The following is a 19,014-nucleotide window of genomic DNA, read 5'->3' as shown; positions in this document are numbered from 1 at the left end:
CCACCCACCTATGTTTTAACCTATCAGGGCCAAGCAGTTTCTTTATTATTTAACCAATGACCTTCCTCCATCAGTATGGCCCAGTCAATTTTAAACTAATCCAGTGTTTGCCATACTGTATTTCTGCAGAATTTCATTTCTTATCATTTACTCTGAACTACGAGAGCATGCTAAACTTTTTTAAAAATGAGTCTCAAATATCATTTATTTACCCTCCAAAATTTAAAAACAGTCAGCATTTTTTTAAGCCTTAATTTCCAACAGACAGCTGAGCCTTCAAGGAGGTAGCTTATATTTTAGGTGATGTAAACTGAAGAAATCTATGAACTACTCACTAAAGAGAATGTTATTAGAAATTTTAACACAAAACAGGTTCTACATGGGTAGTGATAGCCGTTTAAGACAGAAGTAATTCGAATGTCATCAACTGCTGATACGGTAAGATGGCTCATGTGTACAATGAAATACAACTCAACAACACAGATTCTAATACCTGTCCCAACATGGATGAATTTCCAAAACTTTCTAAGAAACTACATACAAAAGGTTACCCACTACCCATAAATTCATTTCTGGTAGTGGTTACAAGAGATATCTATCAAGGACAATGACACAAAAGAACACAAAGAATCATCTCGGGCAATAAAATATTCTAGATTTTGATTGTTGTGGTAAATGACAAAACTCACCAAACTGTACACTTTAAAGGGGGTACATTTTAATATACACAAATTATAATTCAAGCCAGACTTGGTTGAGAGCCAACTTAGTAAGACCTTCACAAAATAATAAATAAAAGAGGGTATAGGATATATTTCGGTGGTAGAGCACTTGCCTAGCATGCACGAGGCCCTGAGTTCACATGCAAGTACCTTAAAAAAAAAATCTGGCTTTTTAAGCAACAGATAAAATTAGTCTTGTATAAATGCACACCAGCTACCTATTTGTGAAATGGTCTCATTATGTGGTCCAGGATGGCCCTGAACTCCCAGTGCTCTTGCCTCAGCCTCCTAACTGTTCGATTTCAGGCATGTATCACTACATCTGGTGTATACACAAGCATGCACATGATCTTTAAAACTACTATGACAATGAAAATAGAAGTTAAACCAGGTTAGATGAAGAAAGGTAGATTGTAGATTTTGAGAAATATCCAAGCTTTAGGGTTTGACAGACTTACACTTGAGTCTTGCTAAGAGAGGCAATCTTTTAAAAAGCAATTTTCTTTTTAGAATTATTTATATTATAAGTCTGTGCATAACCAGGTGCTTGGTGCCTGTGGAAGTCAAAAAAGTAAGAATCCCCTAGAATTGGCATTACAACAGCTGTGAGCAGTCATGTGGGTGCTGGGAAACAAACCCAGGTCCTCTGCAAGAACAGATAGTTCTCTTAACTACCGAGTGTTGTGAAAGAATCATTTTGTACACTGTAAAGATTTGTCAGTTGAACTGGTTTAATAAAAATCTGTCAGGCCAGTAGCCGGGAAGGAAGTACAGGTAGGACAACCAAACTAAGAATGCTGGGATAAAGAAGGGCAGAATCAGAGGAGTCACCAGCCAGATACTGAGGAAGCAGGGTGTGTGTACAAAATGAGGTAACAAGCTATGAGCCACATGGTAGAACTTAGATAAGAAATATGGGTTGATTTAAGTTGTAAGGGCTAGTTAGTAATAAGCCTGAGCCATTGGCTGAGCATTTGTAATAGATATTAAGTCTCCATGTCAGTTATTTGGCAGCTTGCAAGCTCAAAAGAAAAGTCCTCCTACGACTGAGCTATCTTTTCAGCCCCAAGACAGACAATGTTATATAAATTAAATAACCTTTCTAAAATTTTCTCATCTATAATCAAATATTTATGATTATAAATATAGTTACAAGATAAAATGAACACATCTATTTAGTGCTTACCAGATAGCATACACTCATAGTAAGCAAGCAGAAAGAGTGAAATGCTTGGCAAATTATACCTTTTAAGGCCAGCAAAATAAATGATCTTCACCTATCTACCAGTTCATTTAAAAAAATATTTTACAAACATCTGATATTTTACAAATATCTATTGACATTTTCCCAAATAAGCAACCTGAAAAATCAAAGTACATATTCCCTGAAAAGAACACTTTTTAAAAAGTTTCTGTAATTTTTATTATCTCAGAAAAGTTGGTAAGAACAGCAATCAAGAGAAAAAAATATAATCTTGCCTTTGCACAGAATGATATATTGGTCAGGAACATAAATTTTATCAGCCATAAATGTGAATTAAGTAAGATTTAAGCTAAGCTCTCCCAGATGAACAATTTTCCAAACAAACAAGAAGGTGACTGGACTGGATTACTGCAGCATGATAGGATTTTCCTCCGCTCCCTACTGAAGGTTTCACCACATGCTGAATGATGTATTTTGTCAGCTTTAAAATTTAAAGTAAAAGCAAACTACAACACAGAGATTCTGTTTAGCTAATACAGCTGGAGTAGATGTCAAATTTTATGTAATAATTATTCCTTAATGTACAGAAATATATTTCCTATATACAAATAATTATTCCTTAATGTACAGAAATATATTTCCTATATACAACACATAATCTAAAAGTTAAAACCATATTTCACTGATACTTATGTAAGCAGTTTACACAATAATCAACGTAGTTATTTAGGGTTGAAAGTTGAACCTAAGTAGCAGACAAAGACAAAAGTGTATCTTGTTTTCTCCCAACTACACCTTTGACCACTTCCTTGCTTTGTCTACCCATCACAAATAACTCACACAGACTTAAATATATTCTCTCCCTACCATAAGTTCTACCATACAGCCTACATACTGCTTCATGCTTAAAAAAAAATAAGAAAGTTCCTTCAAGACAGAAGTTTAATTATTACTCAGACTTGGAATGTAGTTAAGTGGCAGAGTTCTTGCCTAGAATGCCTTGAGGCCCTGGGTCCAACTCCCAGCATTGAAAAGCAAATTATTACTCATATTTGGTAAATTTTAGATTTCAAAGGCTAGCAGATATTCAGAAATCACCAACTGCAATGCAGCTAAAGCTTTCATAGAGTCCAAGAGTAACATGGGTTATGTGGTCTGTGATAAACATTCATAATAGAGGCTGCACTTCTTTCTTGAAGACAAAATTTTTATCTCTACAAAGATAAAATTTTAAAAGAAATCTAACAGCTAACAGTGCATATTGAATGTGAAGACAAGATACCCAGTTCTTTCTTTTTTTCTTTTTCTTTGAGACAGGGTTTCTCTGTAACTTTGGAGTCTGTCCTAGAACTAGCTCTTGTAGACCAAGCTGGCCTTCAACTCACAGAGATCCGCCTGCCTTTGCCTCCTGAGTTCTGGGATTAAAGATGTGTGCTACCACTGCCTCCCTAGGGACACTCATTTTCTACCCCTCCCTTTTCTACCCCAATTTATTTTAAAAAAATTTACTTTTCTGGTTATATATGGGCAATTCAAAAGGTGATGTTATTCACTAGTCAAATTCTTCCATCAAACATGGTAATATTTGGCCATTATTTGAACTATTTTTTTCTGTCTCTCTATCTCCATCTATAATTTGCTATCCTTTCCTAATTTGTTGGGTAACATTTTGTAGAGTGATGTTGTGTTCTTTTCTTTCTTTGAATATTTCTCTTGGTGTTTCATTAAAAAAAAACTTTAATTAACATTTATTTAGAGTATATGTGTTGCTGGTGCATATTGCCATGACACACATGTAGAGGTCAGAGGACAATTTCAGGTCTCTCCTTCTACCACATGGATTCCAGACACCAAGCCTGGGCAGCCAGTACTCTTGGTAGTCCCTCTGGATACATGCACTGCCACGTCTTCAGGTTTTAACTTTTTTCCCCCTAAAATATGTAACATGCTGCTGATTCCATTGCAGATATTGTTCTTCTACAGTTCTATTTGGGTCTCTTTTGTAAGCAGCTTCCATTTTCCTTGGCATGTTTGTGTTTTCCTCTGTTCTCCGGAACATAAGGAGTACATATGTAATAGCTGCCTTAATATCTGTATCTGATAATTCCATCACATGTTGCCTCTCTCTTTTTACTTGTTGGTTTGTATCATGGTTAAGGATCATATTTTTCTGCCTTAGAGATGTGAAAAGTAGTATATTTTCCCAAATTAGCTATGAATATACTTATCTTGTATGTTTAACTTCAGTGAAATATTCAATGATATATTGCATTTTTAAAAAGCAGGTACTAGTCATAGTAAACATGAATGAATATGTCTTCACTGTGTTTTACCCTCTTAAGTATACAGCATAGTATTCATTATGTATAAGCATGATGATGCATTAAGCCTTTTATTCCCGAATAACTGAGACTTTACATTTATAAGACACTTAAACTTCCTTTTTCTCTTTGCAACATAGCCCCTGCCAACTATTGCTTTACTTTTGTTGAATCTGACCATTTTAACCAGCCTTGAACACAGTGCCCTTTTGTGGTGGAAGGGCAAAGCATATATCTAGCTTTTTAAAAATAAGGTCCCAATTGGCTTTGTGGGAGCCTAGCCTGTTTGGATGCCCACCTTCCTAGACCTGGATGGAGGGGGGAGGACCTTGGACTGCCCACAGGGCAGGGAACCCTGAGGGCTCTTTGGACTGGAGAGGGAGGGGGAGGAGAGCAGGGCGTGGGGAGTGGGGGAGGGAAAAGGGAGGTGGGGAGGAGGCGGAAATTTTTAATAAAAAATTTTAATAATAAAAAAAATAAGGTCCCAAATTTATTACAAGAGAGTTCTGACACTGACAATAAATGACCTCTTAAGGTTCTCACATTGGAAATATAGCCATTAATGTTGCATATTGAGCATAGTCTTAGTTAGGGTTTCTATTGCTGTGAAGAAAATGTGAGGAGACACCATGACCACTGAAACTTTTTCTTCAAAATAAATTTATTTATTTTACATCCAATTTCCTTTCTTTCCTCTCCTCTCATTCCCCCATCCCCCATTTCTCACGCCCCAATCTACTCCTCCTCCATTTGTTTAGGAAAGGTCTCCCATAAATATCAACAAAACATAGTAAGCACTTCCCAATGGGCTCATAGGGGCTCACAGAGACTGAGCTGACAACCAGGGAGCCTACATGGGACTGACTTAGGCCTTCTGCATATATGTGACAGTTGTGTAGCTTGGTCCTCTCGTGGGGCTCCCAACAGTGGGAACAGAGGCTATCTCTGACTCTTTTATTGGTTTTTGGAACCCTACTTCTCATACTGAGTTGCTTTGACCATGGCAACTCTGACAGAGGAAAAACATTTAGTTGATGGAGTCTTACAGTTTCAGAGGTTTAGTCCATTATCACTATGGTGGAGAGCATGCCAGCTGGGATTATGACAGCATGCAAGCAGACATGGTGCTGAAGGCAACAGGAAGTGAACTGGAACACAGGGCATGGCTTAAGCATATGAGACCTCAAAGCCCCCCTCCACAGTGACACATTTCCTCCAACAAGGCCACATCCTCTCTAACAAAGTCACACTTCCTAGTAGTATCACTCTCTTTGGGGGCATTTTCTTTCAAACCACCACATTCCACTCCCTGGCCTCCAAACCTTGTACCCATCTCACAATGCAAAAATGTATTCAGTCCAACTTTAAAATTCCGCAGTCTGTAACAGTCTCAAACTTACTTAAAAGTCTAAAATTCAAAGTCTCTTCTGAGATTCAAGCAATCTCTTAATTATAATCTCTGAAAATCAAAATAAAAAAGCAGATCACATACTTCTAACATATAATGGCATAGAATATACAATACCATCCCAAAATGTAGGGGAGGGAGCATACTGAGGAAATATTGGACCAAAGGAAGACCAAAAACCATCTGGGCAAACTCCAAACTCTGTGTCTCCAAGTTGGATGTCAAAACACTCTTCAGATCTCCAACTCCTTTCAGCTTTGTTGACTGCAACACATTTCTTTCTCTTGGGCCGGTTCCACTCCCTGTTAGCAGCTTTCCTCAGCAGGCACCCCATGGCTCTGGCATCTCTTTAACATCTTAGGGTCTCCAAGGCAATCCAGGTTTCAACTTCACAGCTTCATGCAATGGCTGCTCTAGACCTCCATTCAGGAACCCCTGACATATGCCTGGCCTTATTGGGTTCCTTAGTCACAGAAGAAGGTTCCATAAAGCCTTTCTTGTATCCTTGACTCTAAAGCCAAAACCACATAGCAGAAGCTGCCAAGTTCTGCTGTTTACTGGAACTGCAATATTACTCTTTTGTTCAATTACATCTTCACCAGCTTTCTGTTTTCCGTTGTTTCTTTCATTGCCTAAGCTTGGCTATCCTGGAACTTGCTCTGTAGACCAGGCTGGTCTCAAACTCAGAGATCAGCCAGCAGAGATTAAAGGTATGCACCACCACATCTGGTTCTAAGATTTTCTAAGATTTTGTTTTCTCTGTATAACTTATTTCATTTAATATAATGCCCTCAATTTGATCTATTTTATAGCTTTCTTCTTTTTAAACAAAAGGAAGGACATCCTGCTATAAGTATTTGGCCACATGTATCCTCCCCACTCATCCATCATTGGACACATGAACTGTGTTCATGAACAATGCTGCTGTCAACCTGGATTAGAGATATAACTTTGAGACCATGTTTTAGTCTTAGTTCAAGGGGTGTATTGAAGTACAGACTTGGTAGGCCACAGGGCCTCTCTTCTTTCCACAGTGGTAGCTGAGCTCTGAGTTCATCCTAGCTGGAGTTTGAGGTGTTTCCTGGAGGTTTCTATTCATCATCCATCAAATCTGGGAGATCTGGAGCTATATTTTATTTTCCCCACACAATTTCTGCCCCTTTAAAAGGGAGTGGCACACTTAGGAGGTGTGGTCTTGTAAGAGGAAATGTGTTATTGTGGAGGTGGTCTTGAGGGCTCAAATCACTCCCAGTGTTCAGTTCACTTCCTGTTGCCTTTGGATCAAGATGCAGAATTCTCCAGGACCATGTCTGCCTGCATGCCACCGTAATCCCAGCTACCATGCTCTCCACCATGGCAATAATGGACTAAACCTTTGAAACTGGAAGACTCCATAGTGACCCAAACTAAGACAGAAGTTGGTACCAGGAACTGGCATATTGCTGTGGTAGGCCTAACCATGGTTTTGTTTGGGGGAATTTGGACTTTGGTACTCTGAGTTATGAAAGCAGTGGAATACTTTAAGCACTGCTTAATGGGCCATACTAGTAGGAGCATGGAAGAGAGTGGTGTTGAGAATTATTTGAACTGCTGGGGGCTGACTCAAGAGGTTTCAGAAGAGAATAATATTGATATGTGGCTTAGAGATTGTTCTGGTGATATTTTGGTTAAGAATGTGGCTGGTTTTTGCCCTTTTCTAAAGAGTTTGCCTAAGGCTAAAGTAAAGAGTTTTGGATTAATTCTACCGGCAGAGGAAATCTCAAATCAGCTTAGTATTAACTCTGTCATGTGGTTATTATTGGTAACTCTAGTGAAGAGTTATAATGAAAAGGAGCAAGCTGAGCATGGTAAATTATAAAATTTAAATTTTGAGAAGAAGGGGAATGCAGTTAAATCCTGTATTCAAAGAGATAAATGGATTAAAAAAATGGAATAAGGAGTAGAAACTAACTTGTGAAAATGAGTTTTCATAAGAGTTAGAAGCTAAACTCTAATGATTTAGTTTACAGAGAAAAAGAATAAGAACTTAGTGGCATGTTCAAAGTCATACAACTAGTCTGGCTACAGTAACTTCTGAATCCCAAGCCTTTGCTTGCCTTTGTAACTTACTACCTGAGCTGATCTACTTGTAACACCAGACAGAATAAAGAAATATACTTATAATGTCTTTTATATTACCCACAAGGTCTATAATCTACTTTATCTTAGAATGTTTTAAAAGAATAGTAAGTCATTGGATTCTTCCTTTTATTATTTTGGGGTTTTTATTTACCAAATGTAAATTAACATTTATCAAGTTTTAAGGAAAAGGTCTATGTTAGTTGATGGCTTTCATACCCCATGAAAGTTTCTCATATAATTTTGCCATACTTGAAATATTTTGTTTATTGAGTTGAGGTCAATATGCTAGAAACAGTTAGCTAATCCTTGATATAGATGAATTTATATTAAATATACTATACATGTCATCAGTAAAACAAAAATGTTAAGAACTAAACTGACAATTCTACATAAAGCCATTAATCTTAAAATTTAGCATTACTACAGAATAAAATATAGTTAATATAAAGATGGTTTAATCACTGTACAAATAGTTTATTGATCTACCATAAAATGAGTTTATTGACAAAACAGTTTTCTTATAAACAAATCATGCATCAGAAAATACATGTCTGTATTACTATTAGCTGAAATTCAGAAAATCAACACATGCTCAGTAACTCTGTGATAGTCCAGTGAAACTCTTACAGAAATGACACTTAGTATAATATTTACAAAAACAATTATATAACTACAGATGCTTTAAATTTCCAAATTTCTTTCTTTAAAAGTTTTAGATTTATTTTCTAAGAACAAAGCAAACACAGATATCACATACAAATCCATCATAAACCAAATATATCCTTCCAGGCTAGATGTCACATATAGAAAACTGTTTCAAACCCAGTGAATTAAATTTTTTGTTAAGATTTATTTATTTATTATGTATACAGTGTTCTGTCTGCATGTATGCCTGCAGGCCAGAAGAGGGCACCAGATTTCATTACAGATGGTTGTGAACCACCATGCGGTTGCTGGGAATTGAACTCAGGACCTCTGGAAGAGCAGTCAGTGCTCTCAACCTCTGAGCCATCTCTCCAGCCCCAAACCCAGTGAATTATTTTACAAGTTGAAAATTATAAAAAGTTTATTTTTAATAAATTACCCAGAATGAGTTTTCTTCCAAATCCTTATTTTTTCCCCTTCATATTTTAGTGTCTAAAACAGGTATTTCTTTAATACAGGTTGGGAATTCTAATTTACATGCTAGGGTTTTTTGTTTGTTTTGTTTTTCGACACAGGGTTTCTCTGTGTAGCTTTAGAGCCTGTCCTGAAACTCACTTTATAGACCAGGCTATCCGCGAACTCACTGAGATCTGCCTGCCTTGCCTCCTGAGTGCTGGATGAAAGGCGTGTGCTGCCATCGCCCAGCACATGCTAGATTTTTTTTTTTTCAAGACAGAGTTTCTCTGTAGCTTTTGTAGTCTGTCCTGGAACTTGCTCTGTAGACCAGGTTGGCCTTGAACTCAAAAGACCCACCTGTCTCTGCTGAGTGCCAGGATTAAAGGCATGAGTGCCACCACCACCTGGCTACATGCTAGATTTTAAAGTATATTTTTCTTTTACCCCTTTAGAGATTGTTGGAAAACAAAACACACATCTTACAGACTTTCTCAACTCCATTTTTAATTTCTTCCTCAAATGTTTCTAAACATTCATAACTTTAGGAATCAGATTATATTAGATCTAGCAAAATCTGTGTGCTCAGGCTCCTTTTATAACTAGATCAGTACTTTCATGGAACTCCATAAACCTCCCATAAACTGTAAATCGCCTCCAGATTACTCCATAAATCTCCACAGAGTGAACCACCTCCAGATTATGCATATAAACCTTCCACAGACTGTGAATCACCTCCAGATTACTCCATAATAATCCTCCACAGATTGTGAATCACCTCCAGATTATTCACACTCCACCTGTTTCAATATGAATGCTCTGTCAGTAGTTGTTATACTGTACTGTTTAGGAAATTACCACAGGAAATGAAGTTTACATAATTTTTCTTGCAAACATCTTTGAGTTGATATTGGTCAAATCCACCAATACGGAACTCGCTGAGATAGGGCCAACCAGGTTAAGTGGTTGACTTCATAGAAGAGGGAAATGTAATTCCTATTTTAACCACTAGATGGTTTTGTTATATAGCCCAGGCTAGCCTTGAACTCTCAATCCTTCTGCCTTAGTCTCTCAAGTAACCTACAATACTAACATAGCTGGCTCACTAATGTACTTTTATATTAGGATTATTTTCATTTAAAACTTCATATGCTATAAATTACTGTGGTAGTCTGAATAAAAAAGGCCCACAGGGAGTGGCACTATTAGGAGATGTGGCCTTGTTGAAGTGAATGTGGAGCTGTGAATGAAGTGTGTCACTGGTGGTGAGCGTTGATGTCTCATTTTCTCAAGCCTGGTCAGTATGTCTCAGTTTCTCATCCTGTTGCCTGCCTATTTGGATATAGAACTCTCAGCTACCTCTCCATCACCATGTCTGCCTGTATGCCAGTCTGCTTCCTGCCATGATACTGGACTAAACCTCTGACTGTAAGCCAGCCCCAATTAAATGTTTTCCTTGTAAGAGTTGCCATGGTCATGCTGTCTCTTAAGAGCAATAGAAATCCTAATGAGATACTTACCTTATTAGGGCAGTGATTAAAAACAATCCTCATTCTCTCAAAGTCTTGCTAGTTCTGTTTAAACTTACTAGTAAACCAAATATAATTAGTATGAATCTCTTTTTGAGAGCAAGAACAAAATCAGTATTATATAGACTTTTTGTTTTGAAAACAAAAACCATTACTTAGAAACAAATAAGTATTAGGCATGCAACTACTCATGGCATTAAGTCTGGTTTTTAAAAACCAATTATTTCAGAAAATTAGCATTTCTTTTTATTTTTAATTTATTTTTTATTCATTTGGTTTTGTTGATATTGTTGAGACAAGAGTTTAACTGTGTAGCCCTGGATGTCTTGGAATTCAATCTGTAGAGTAGACTGGCCTCAAACTCAGAGATCCACCTGCTTCTGCCTCCAGAGTGCGGGAAATAAGGGTGTGCGCCATCATGCCTAGCTAGAAAAGTAGTATTTATAAGGACTTTCATTTCAAGATATTGAGCTTGGTACAGTTACTTAGACACTTAGATGATGGAGGAAGGTCATTGGTTAATTAAATAAAGAAACTGCTTGCCCTGATAGGCTAGAACATAGGTGGGTGGAGTAAACAGAACAGAATGCTGGGAGGAAGAGGAAGTGAGCTCAGAGACGCCATGCTCCCTTCCCCCGGGCAGATGCACGTGATGAAGCAAGCTGCCAGGTCAGAAATGCTGAATCTTTCCCGATAAGACCGGTGCTACACAGTTTATTAGAAATGGGTTGATCAGGATATCAGAATTAGCCAGTAAGGGCTAGAGCTAATGGGCCAAGCAGTGTTTAAAAGAATACAGTATCCGTGTAATTATTTCGGGGCATAAGCTAGCAGGCGGCTGGGGTGCTGGGGAAGCAGCCCCGCCGCTCGTATTACTACAGAGCTCTACCAAATGAGTAATACTACAGAATAATGATGGAGAAAGGTCATTGAATAAAAAATAAAGAAACTGCCTTGGCCCATTTTATTGGTTAGAACATAGGTGGGTGGAGTAAACAGAACAGAATGCTGGGAGGAAGAGGAAGTGAGTTCAGAGACGCCATGCTCCCCTCTCCCGGGCAGATGCGATAGCTCTGCACTCTGAGGCAGACGCATGCGATGAAGCAAGCTGCCAGGTCAGACATGCTGAATCTTTCCTGGTAAGACCGGTGCTACACAGTTTTTTAGAGATGGGTTGATCGGGATATCAGAATTAGCCAGTAAGGGCTAGAGCTAATGGGCCAAGCAGTGTTTAAAAGAATATAATTTGTGTGTTGTTATTTCGGGGCATAAGCTAGCAGGCAGCCGGGGTGCTGGGGACGCAGCCCCGCCGCTCCTATTACAACACTCAGATACATGTTTAAATCCAAAGTAATGAACTTGGCACTAAAGTGCTAAGGTAGTCATAGACAGTAACCAATGAGTAGATATAGCAATGTTACAATAAAACACTACTAAAACAAATGGCCAGGCTGTGGGCCCATTTGATGACTTCTGTCCTAGCCAAACATTTCTTTTCAATATATTATAACTTCGGTGATCATACCATCATGTTTCCTTTGTATCTGATAGTTGTTACAAGAAACACTAGTCATTTAAATGGTAAAGGACCACCAATGCCCACTTTCTGTTGACAGAATCTCAATGACACCTCAAACCTGCTAAATAACTGAGGCTGACCTTGAATTTCTGATTTTCCTGCCTCTGTCTCCCAGGCAAGGAGATTACAGGTGTGCCCCACCATACCTGATGTAAGTGGCATAAGGGATAGAACTCAGCGTTTTGTGCATGCTAAGCAAGCACTCTATTAACAGTTATATCTCTAGCCTTGAGAAACCATAAAAATGTTTTTTTCGGTACAAATCTCTAGTTAGAGTCAGAAATAAAAATGTGTTAATAAAACAAACATTAAATATGTTTGAAAATATATAAGGGTAGAATTATATTTTATTAAATAATCTTACCTTAATCAAATGAAAGAATCAAAATTCTAATACATTTCTGGCTTCAATTCAAAAAATATTTGAATCAAAACTTCAGATTCTTGTTAAATTCCTAGAAGAAAAAGATGAAAAACCTTTCAGCAAGGTTTGGTTGCAGATAAAATGTAGCAATTATAGCACTCCGACTGTCCCACCAACTCAATGTAGCTCTAAGATCTGGCTAAAATGCCTACAGTAGATTACATGGGACCCTGAAAAATACATGGCAACAGGCAGGTCCTGTAAGAGGACCAGAATACAAAGCTCCATTTTATAATGGCCATCATTTTGTTTTCTTCTGCCATCATCCAGTCTGAAGTGTATACAGCCTAAAGAAAAGTTTCATGTCCCAACTGTCACTAAAGAGGGAAATCTTAACATTCACAAGAAAGTGTAGAAATCACACACACACACACACACACACACACACACACACACACACTCTTCTCTTTTCTCAGCTCAGCCATCTATGGGCACAGTGGCAATGAGGATCACGAGCCTAAACCTAAAACTCAGAGGCATAGAAACCTTGCTTGCTTTCTGGTCAAAGGAGCTGCAGTTCCAAGAGGATACGGAGATACCCCAGTGTGTGTGTGTGTGTGTGTGCGTGTGTGTGTGAGAGATTCTGCCCCCTCCCCCCTCCTATATCCTCCTACTGCTTAGTCCTGAAGATGAGCAGTTTCCAGGAGTGCAACTTAACAAATAAAGCTTCACATTTATGTCAGACACTGGAAAAGGGTAGTTCAGAGATCACTGGAGAGCACAAAGAAAGAGATTAGCACTGCAGCAAAATACCATACATATACCATAACATACATATAATGGGATTACAGACTGACAACCTACCGTTGTCTAAAAGATGCACTTAACACACCTAACCTACTGAATATCACAGCCTAATCTATATGTACTCAGGACACCCAGGCCACAACTAGGTGCAACCTTTTAATTTAAAGCCTGTTTTAAAATAAAAGTGTTGAGTATCTTGTGAAATTAATACAGACAATGAAAGTGTACAGAAAGTGAAAGCCCAGAAGATGTGAATGGTTTGCTTTATGCTGTGACAAAGTTGAGAAGATCCTAGGTCTAACCATCACAAACTGAGGACTGTTTGGGTTGGACAATAACTACACGTAACAATATAAACATCACACACACACACACACACAAATCTTCCTTAGAGAATACTCATCAGTTTGCTCTGTTTATAACATGAAACTTCAGTGCCCCAGTCTGAGTATGGGCTGAATTCAGCAACTCATTTCCAAAGGTTCTTAGAATATAGAAAGACAAAAGTACTTCATTACAGAGAAATTAAGCAAACACTACCTTCTGCAAGTAGTACTGTTGTCATGTACTCCCTGAAAAAGGAAAATATCTGTGTTGATATTTTCTAAAACCCAATTTAATCATGAGGAAAGTACCAAAGCACGTAAGATTCATTCTATAGAACACCCAGCTAGTACTCAGAACAATCAAGGTCATGTAAAACAGACAGGAAATTGTCACAGACTATGGGAGACATTCCACAAGAGTCATGTTGAATCCTGGACTATGAGGAAACTAGTAAGAAATGAGTTTGAAACCCAAAGTTGCCAACTTGACTATATCTGGAATTAACTAAAGCCCAATCAGCTGGGCACACCTGGGAGGGATTTATCTTGATTGGATCATTTGAAGCTCAAAAGACCCACCCTACATCTGGACCATATTTTCTGGTGGCAGCTTAAGAAAAGACATGGAAGAAGGAAACTTTTGCTTTCTGCCTGCTTGCCCTCACTCTCCCTGGAAAATCCACTCTTTATCTGGTATTACAGTCTACTTCTCCAGGATTTCATTATCGAAGACCAGCTGAAGATATTCAGTCTGCTAGGCCAAACTACTATTGGATTCTTGGACTTTCCACCAAGAGATAACCATTGTTGGACTATCAGGAACAGTCTTTTGTGTGTGGGGTGTGTGTGTATGCGTATTCATTCTATCTGCTCTGTTTCTCTGGGAAACCCTGACTAATTTAGCAAATATTAAGGCAATAAAGTTAGCTTTATGCCGCTAATAAAATTTAGCCCAGAATACCTGTAATTCCAGTTACCTGTGAGGCAGAGGCAGAAAGATCACAACTTTCGAGCCAGACAAGATTATATAGTGAAATCCTATCTCAAAGACAAAACAACACTCCACCCCGCTCCCATCAAACAAACCCCAAAAGCTCTTTTTAAACAATACTGACTTATGGGCTAGGGATATGACTCAACATGTAAGTGCTTCTATGTAGGTGTGTAAGGATCCCTAGCATTCATGAAAAAACCTGGTGTGAGTGCTAGGTTGGGGGGCAGGGATAGGAGGACCCTGGGGATTTACTAACAGTCTATCTAAAATGGTGAGCTCTGGGGGCAGTGAGAGATTTGCTTTAAAAGGAAGGTAGAGAGCAAAAGAAAAAGACACCCAATACAGACCCCTGGCCTCCTCCTGCAGGTGCTCTGGTGTGCATGTACCACCCCCACCCACCCCTACCCCCATGTGCACTCCTAACTTACAATCAGTAGAAAATGGGGGGGGGCTATTTACTACAGAGACCGTTCTGAAAAAGATAAACAATACTGTGTTTCCCTTTTTATTATCAGGAAAAATAAGAGTTTATTATCAGGGAAAGTAAGATATTTGAGTAATTAGGGTGAGGGAAAGCAAGCCAGTTAAGTAGGAAAGGGATTTCACAAGTGATTCCACTCTTATCTTACATCCACTACAAAAGCAGAACTATAAGCTTACAATAATGATTATTATATTACTCATATGTGGCCATAAAACACCAGTCTGTGCATTTTAATAATGAAATAAAATTAAATACATAGGCCCTATGTCACTAACACCTTCATCATATTTAATCTTTTGATTACTGTTAATCCTTATTTTTAAAAAATAATATTTGGCCAACTATTTCTATTTAAGGCAAACTCAGTTCTCTACCATACTATTAACATCAGCAACAATTTCACATAGCTGTCCTTCTCTCATCTATACTTGCACTAATTACACATGCACAACAAAAGTCTGTAACGAACAGCTTTCAATCCAAGGCCTTCTGTTCTAACATTACATTCCATTAGAAATGAATGGTATACTTCAAGTATTTAGGTTTGCTCCAGAAACACACTTGAGCAAACCTATAATTTACGTCGTAAATAATTTACGACGGTTACTGAATCCTTTCTAACAAAAGTTATCTGGGCTTGGTATCTGTAAAAATTCAAGGTCAGTTTAGCTTCAACATCCATTAGAACAGCTCCTACTATAAAGTCATGTGTTTACTGTCTCACATAATCTCCTAGATATTCCATTTACTTTTTTTAAAAGACTAATTTATAACTAAATCAGACTTCCAAAACCACAAGATACCTGCCAACCGCTTCTGCCAGGGTTGGTACATCTTGACTGTCTCTTTGTGGCCCTGAATGTGTTTATGAAACACCTATATTTTAATGTTCAGAACCACCAAGATTTCTCTCCCTTGTCAAAAGAATCAAGAAAACCTCAATCATTATTTCTTCTTCTTTTGTTGTTGCTGTGTAGGACCCATGACACCAAACTCTCTTTGTGTTTAGTACTTACAGCAATGCCAGCATATAACAGCCATTTGAATACTTGTTTTATTTACTCAATTAACAAATTTTTAATAAGATAAATAAAACAAGACAAAGTCCCGTGATCATGGAAATTACTGTGAGTAAATACAGTTGGCCTTTTGAAGAGGCAATGGGAAAGGTCAACACACAGCTGCTTAGTGTAAGCTGTGACTTCATCTGAGGTTGCATAACTCAAATGGAGGTCACAAAAATTTGGCAACAGTAAAAGGTTCCATGTGCAACAACCAAAGCTTGATTAAAAAACAAACAAATAACAAGCACAGTTTCTGGCAGTAATTTCCTGTGATGCATCACAGACTTCACTGCAACCATGGTTCTGAAAACATAATTCACATTGTGTATATGCCTTCATGTCATGCGATGCCAATGCACAGTGCCTCAAACACCATCGCTCAGATTCTAGACCATGAATTGCAATGTTTTAAATGTATATAAAAACTTTTTTGCTCTTACAGAAGCATAACAGAAATCAATGAATTTTAATATTTTCCTATCATTCCTCAGCATTTAAACATCAAATTAGGATATTATTATGTTGCATTAAGCTCAAATATTTTATTTGAAAGTTGTTTGGTCGGGCAGTGATGGCACATGCCTTTAATCCCAGCACCTGGGAGGCAGAGGCAGGTGGATCTCTGTGAGTTCAAGACCAGCCTGGTCTACAAAGAGAGTTTCAGGACAGCCAGGGATGTTACACAGAGAAACCAAGTCTCAGAAAAAAAAAAAAAAAAGTAAGTGAAGATGCTCTATGCCCTGCATTGCCAAATATTTAGGCAAGATTTAATTCTTATAGAAAAAATATACCCATATCAATAGTATGCAAATTTACATTTATCTTTAATGAGTGGCAAAATTATTGTAAACCAAAGAATTGTTTTTAAATAAATATATGATTATTATTAAATGTTTGATTTATACACATTTTAAATACCTATATACCTGGGGGAGGGTGTCACATAAAATCCTTGGGCAAGAAGAGGTCACAAGTGGAAAAAGTTTAAGTAGCTCTGAGAGACAATAAGCTGAGGTTACCAGATAATTGCTTTTTATTGTAAGACTTTTTAAGGAATCTAAACTGGGGAGACTAAATGGCAGTATTCAAAAACAACTGACCTCGGTCATTATCATTGTTACCACATATACTACTTTCCTTCAAGTTCCATTTAATAAGGATGTTTACACATGAATTAAATCAAACATGATATTATAGTTTTTTAGCTACCAAGGTGCTAAAAAAGTAGTTCCTAGAAAACAATTCATGAGCACCTTTCAAAGATTATAATACATTAAAGCATCTGCCTCTATCAAAATGAAAGCAGCTTCACCCAAGTTAATAGCCTAACAGTAACACAACAAAGGTCAACAGCTATGAAAATAAATTCAGTGAGTCTTCAACCCACTATTTCTGAAGTCCCTCTTTCAGAAATGAAGCACTGTATCTACTTCAGCTACTCAGAGTTAGACCGTTCAGAATATCACAGGGCTGGAGAGATACCTCAGGCCATAAAGCGCTTGCTTTAATTGAATTCATGTGAAAGAAAATGGGGCCTGCTGACATATGCTTGTAATAGCTGCACTAGGGAGACAGACAGGTGGATTTCTGAGGCTCATCTTCTCAGTGAGTTCCAAGTAAGAAACTGTCTCAAACAACAAAGTGGATGGATCCTAGATAACGACACAAGAGGCTGACCTCTGGGCTCCACATGCACATACACATATGTACATGCAACTGTACATGTATGTATACACCCAAAATTGTATCTATTAATAATGTTAAATTGCAAAAGAATTCAGAAGGGGTTTAAGACAAAGAGCTTAGTATGTACCAAAGTTAAGAAGGAACCCTGAAGGCTCTATGTGACATTCATACATTTATGTATTGTAGAGCAAACTTGTTTTTTATTTAGCCACTTCCTAACTGCTGTGTTAAAAAAAAATTTGTGATGGCTACATTTAAAATTAATGCCTGGGTAGATCATCTATAAATCTCATATATCTATACTCACTCCAATCCATTGCTAAAGTTCCCCACTACTGCTTTGGGACCACTGAGAAAACTCAAGAGTAACTGCCCTTCCAGGTCTTATAACAACTAATGAGAATCCTGCAATTTCCTCAGAAGAGGAAAATAGAGGTTCCCTGAGAGCACACTGGGGAACTAACGTGTGATGGAGACAGAAGCTTTAAGAGCAGCAAATACATAGTACACCTATCCCATCATTTTAAAAGCAGGGCTATCTAAAGAAAAGTCATACTGAGAAGCTGCTTCTTTTTCCCCCCTCCCCCTCCTCCCTCCTTCTTCTCTTTAAGACCAGATTTCACTGTGTAGCCCTGGCTGGCCTGGAATTTGCTTTGTAGGCCAGGCTGGCCAGAAACTCAGAGATCCCATGTCCAGTGCTGGGATTAAAGGCATGCACCATCACACCCACCCTGAGATTTTAATCTGCTTCTGAGTTGGCCATTCTTCACTACTGAATACTACCTCAAAGCCACTGCTGATTTTTTAAAAAAATTGAATAACTGCTTGCTAGCTGTTGAACTATCTGTAGAGTTACCGTGTGTGTGTGCATGTGTGTGCATGTGCACACATGTGTGAACTCTATGTAGATCAGGCTAACCTTGAACTCAGGTCTGCCTACCTCACCCACCAAGTTCTGCTATAAAAGGAGTGCCACCACATAGGCTAGACTGCTACTCAACTCTTAGTTCACACTCCTATATCTGTCCTTTAGTAAGGAAAAAAAAAAATCCAAACCAAAACCAAAGCCAATCCTGTATTTAAAAGAGCAAAATGGCAGGGCAAACTGGAACCCCAGAACTCTGGAGACTGGGGCAACCTAGGCCATGGTGAAATCCAGTCTCAAAGGGGAGAAAAGAAGGGAAAGAAGGAATGAGAAAAGGTGTAGGGAGAGATGATGAGAAGGGAAAGCAAGCCACAAACCAATCAAAAACTAGGATTTTAGTCACAACATCTTGTCTACATCAGGCAAAGAACAGAAGAGCAGC

The 19,014-nt window shown here is 38.2% G+C and overlaps 1 protein-coding gene across 2 annotated transcripts in view; it reads right to left on the bottom strand.

Annotated features, from left to right (window-relative positions):
* The window catches only part of Glce (glucuronic acid epimerase), a 70,511-nt gene that overhangs the window by 24,969 nt on the left and 26,528 nt on the right, over positions 1–19,014 (bottom strand). The window contains exons 2-3 of one of the 2 annotated variants that reach the window (XM_041679730.1): positions 12,347–12,437; positions 9,610–9,674 (exon numbers count right to left, since the gene is read on the bottom strand). The gene's annotated coding sequence lies outside the window, so the exon portion shown is untranslated. The remainder of the gene's footprint in view (positions 1–9,609; positions 9,675–12,346; positions 12,438–19,014) is intronic. The other variant, XM_041679728.1, reaches the window with a different exon arrangement.

This window comes from Microtus oregoni, unplaced genomic scaffold (assembly GCF_018167655.1).
Source record: "Microtus oregoni isolate MIOR12 unplaced genomic scaffold, Mior012 000032F_ref0000030, whole genome shotgun sequence".
NCBI classification, from domain to species: domain Eukaryota; kingdom Metazoa; phylum Chordata; class Mammalia; order Rodentia; family Cricetidae; genus Microtus; species Microtus oregoni.
Note: the sequence above shows the minus strand (reverse complement) of the source record. Positions and strands in the feature narration are given on the sequence as shown.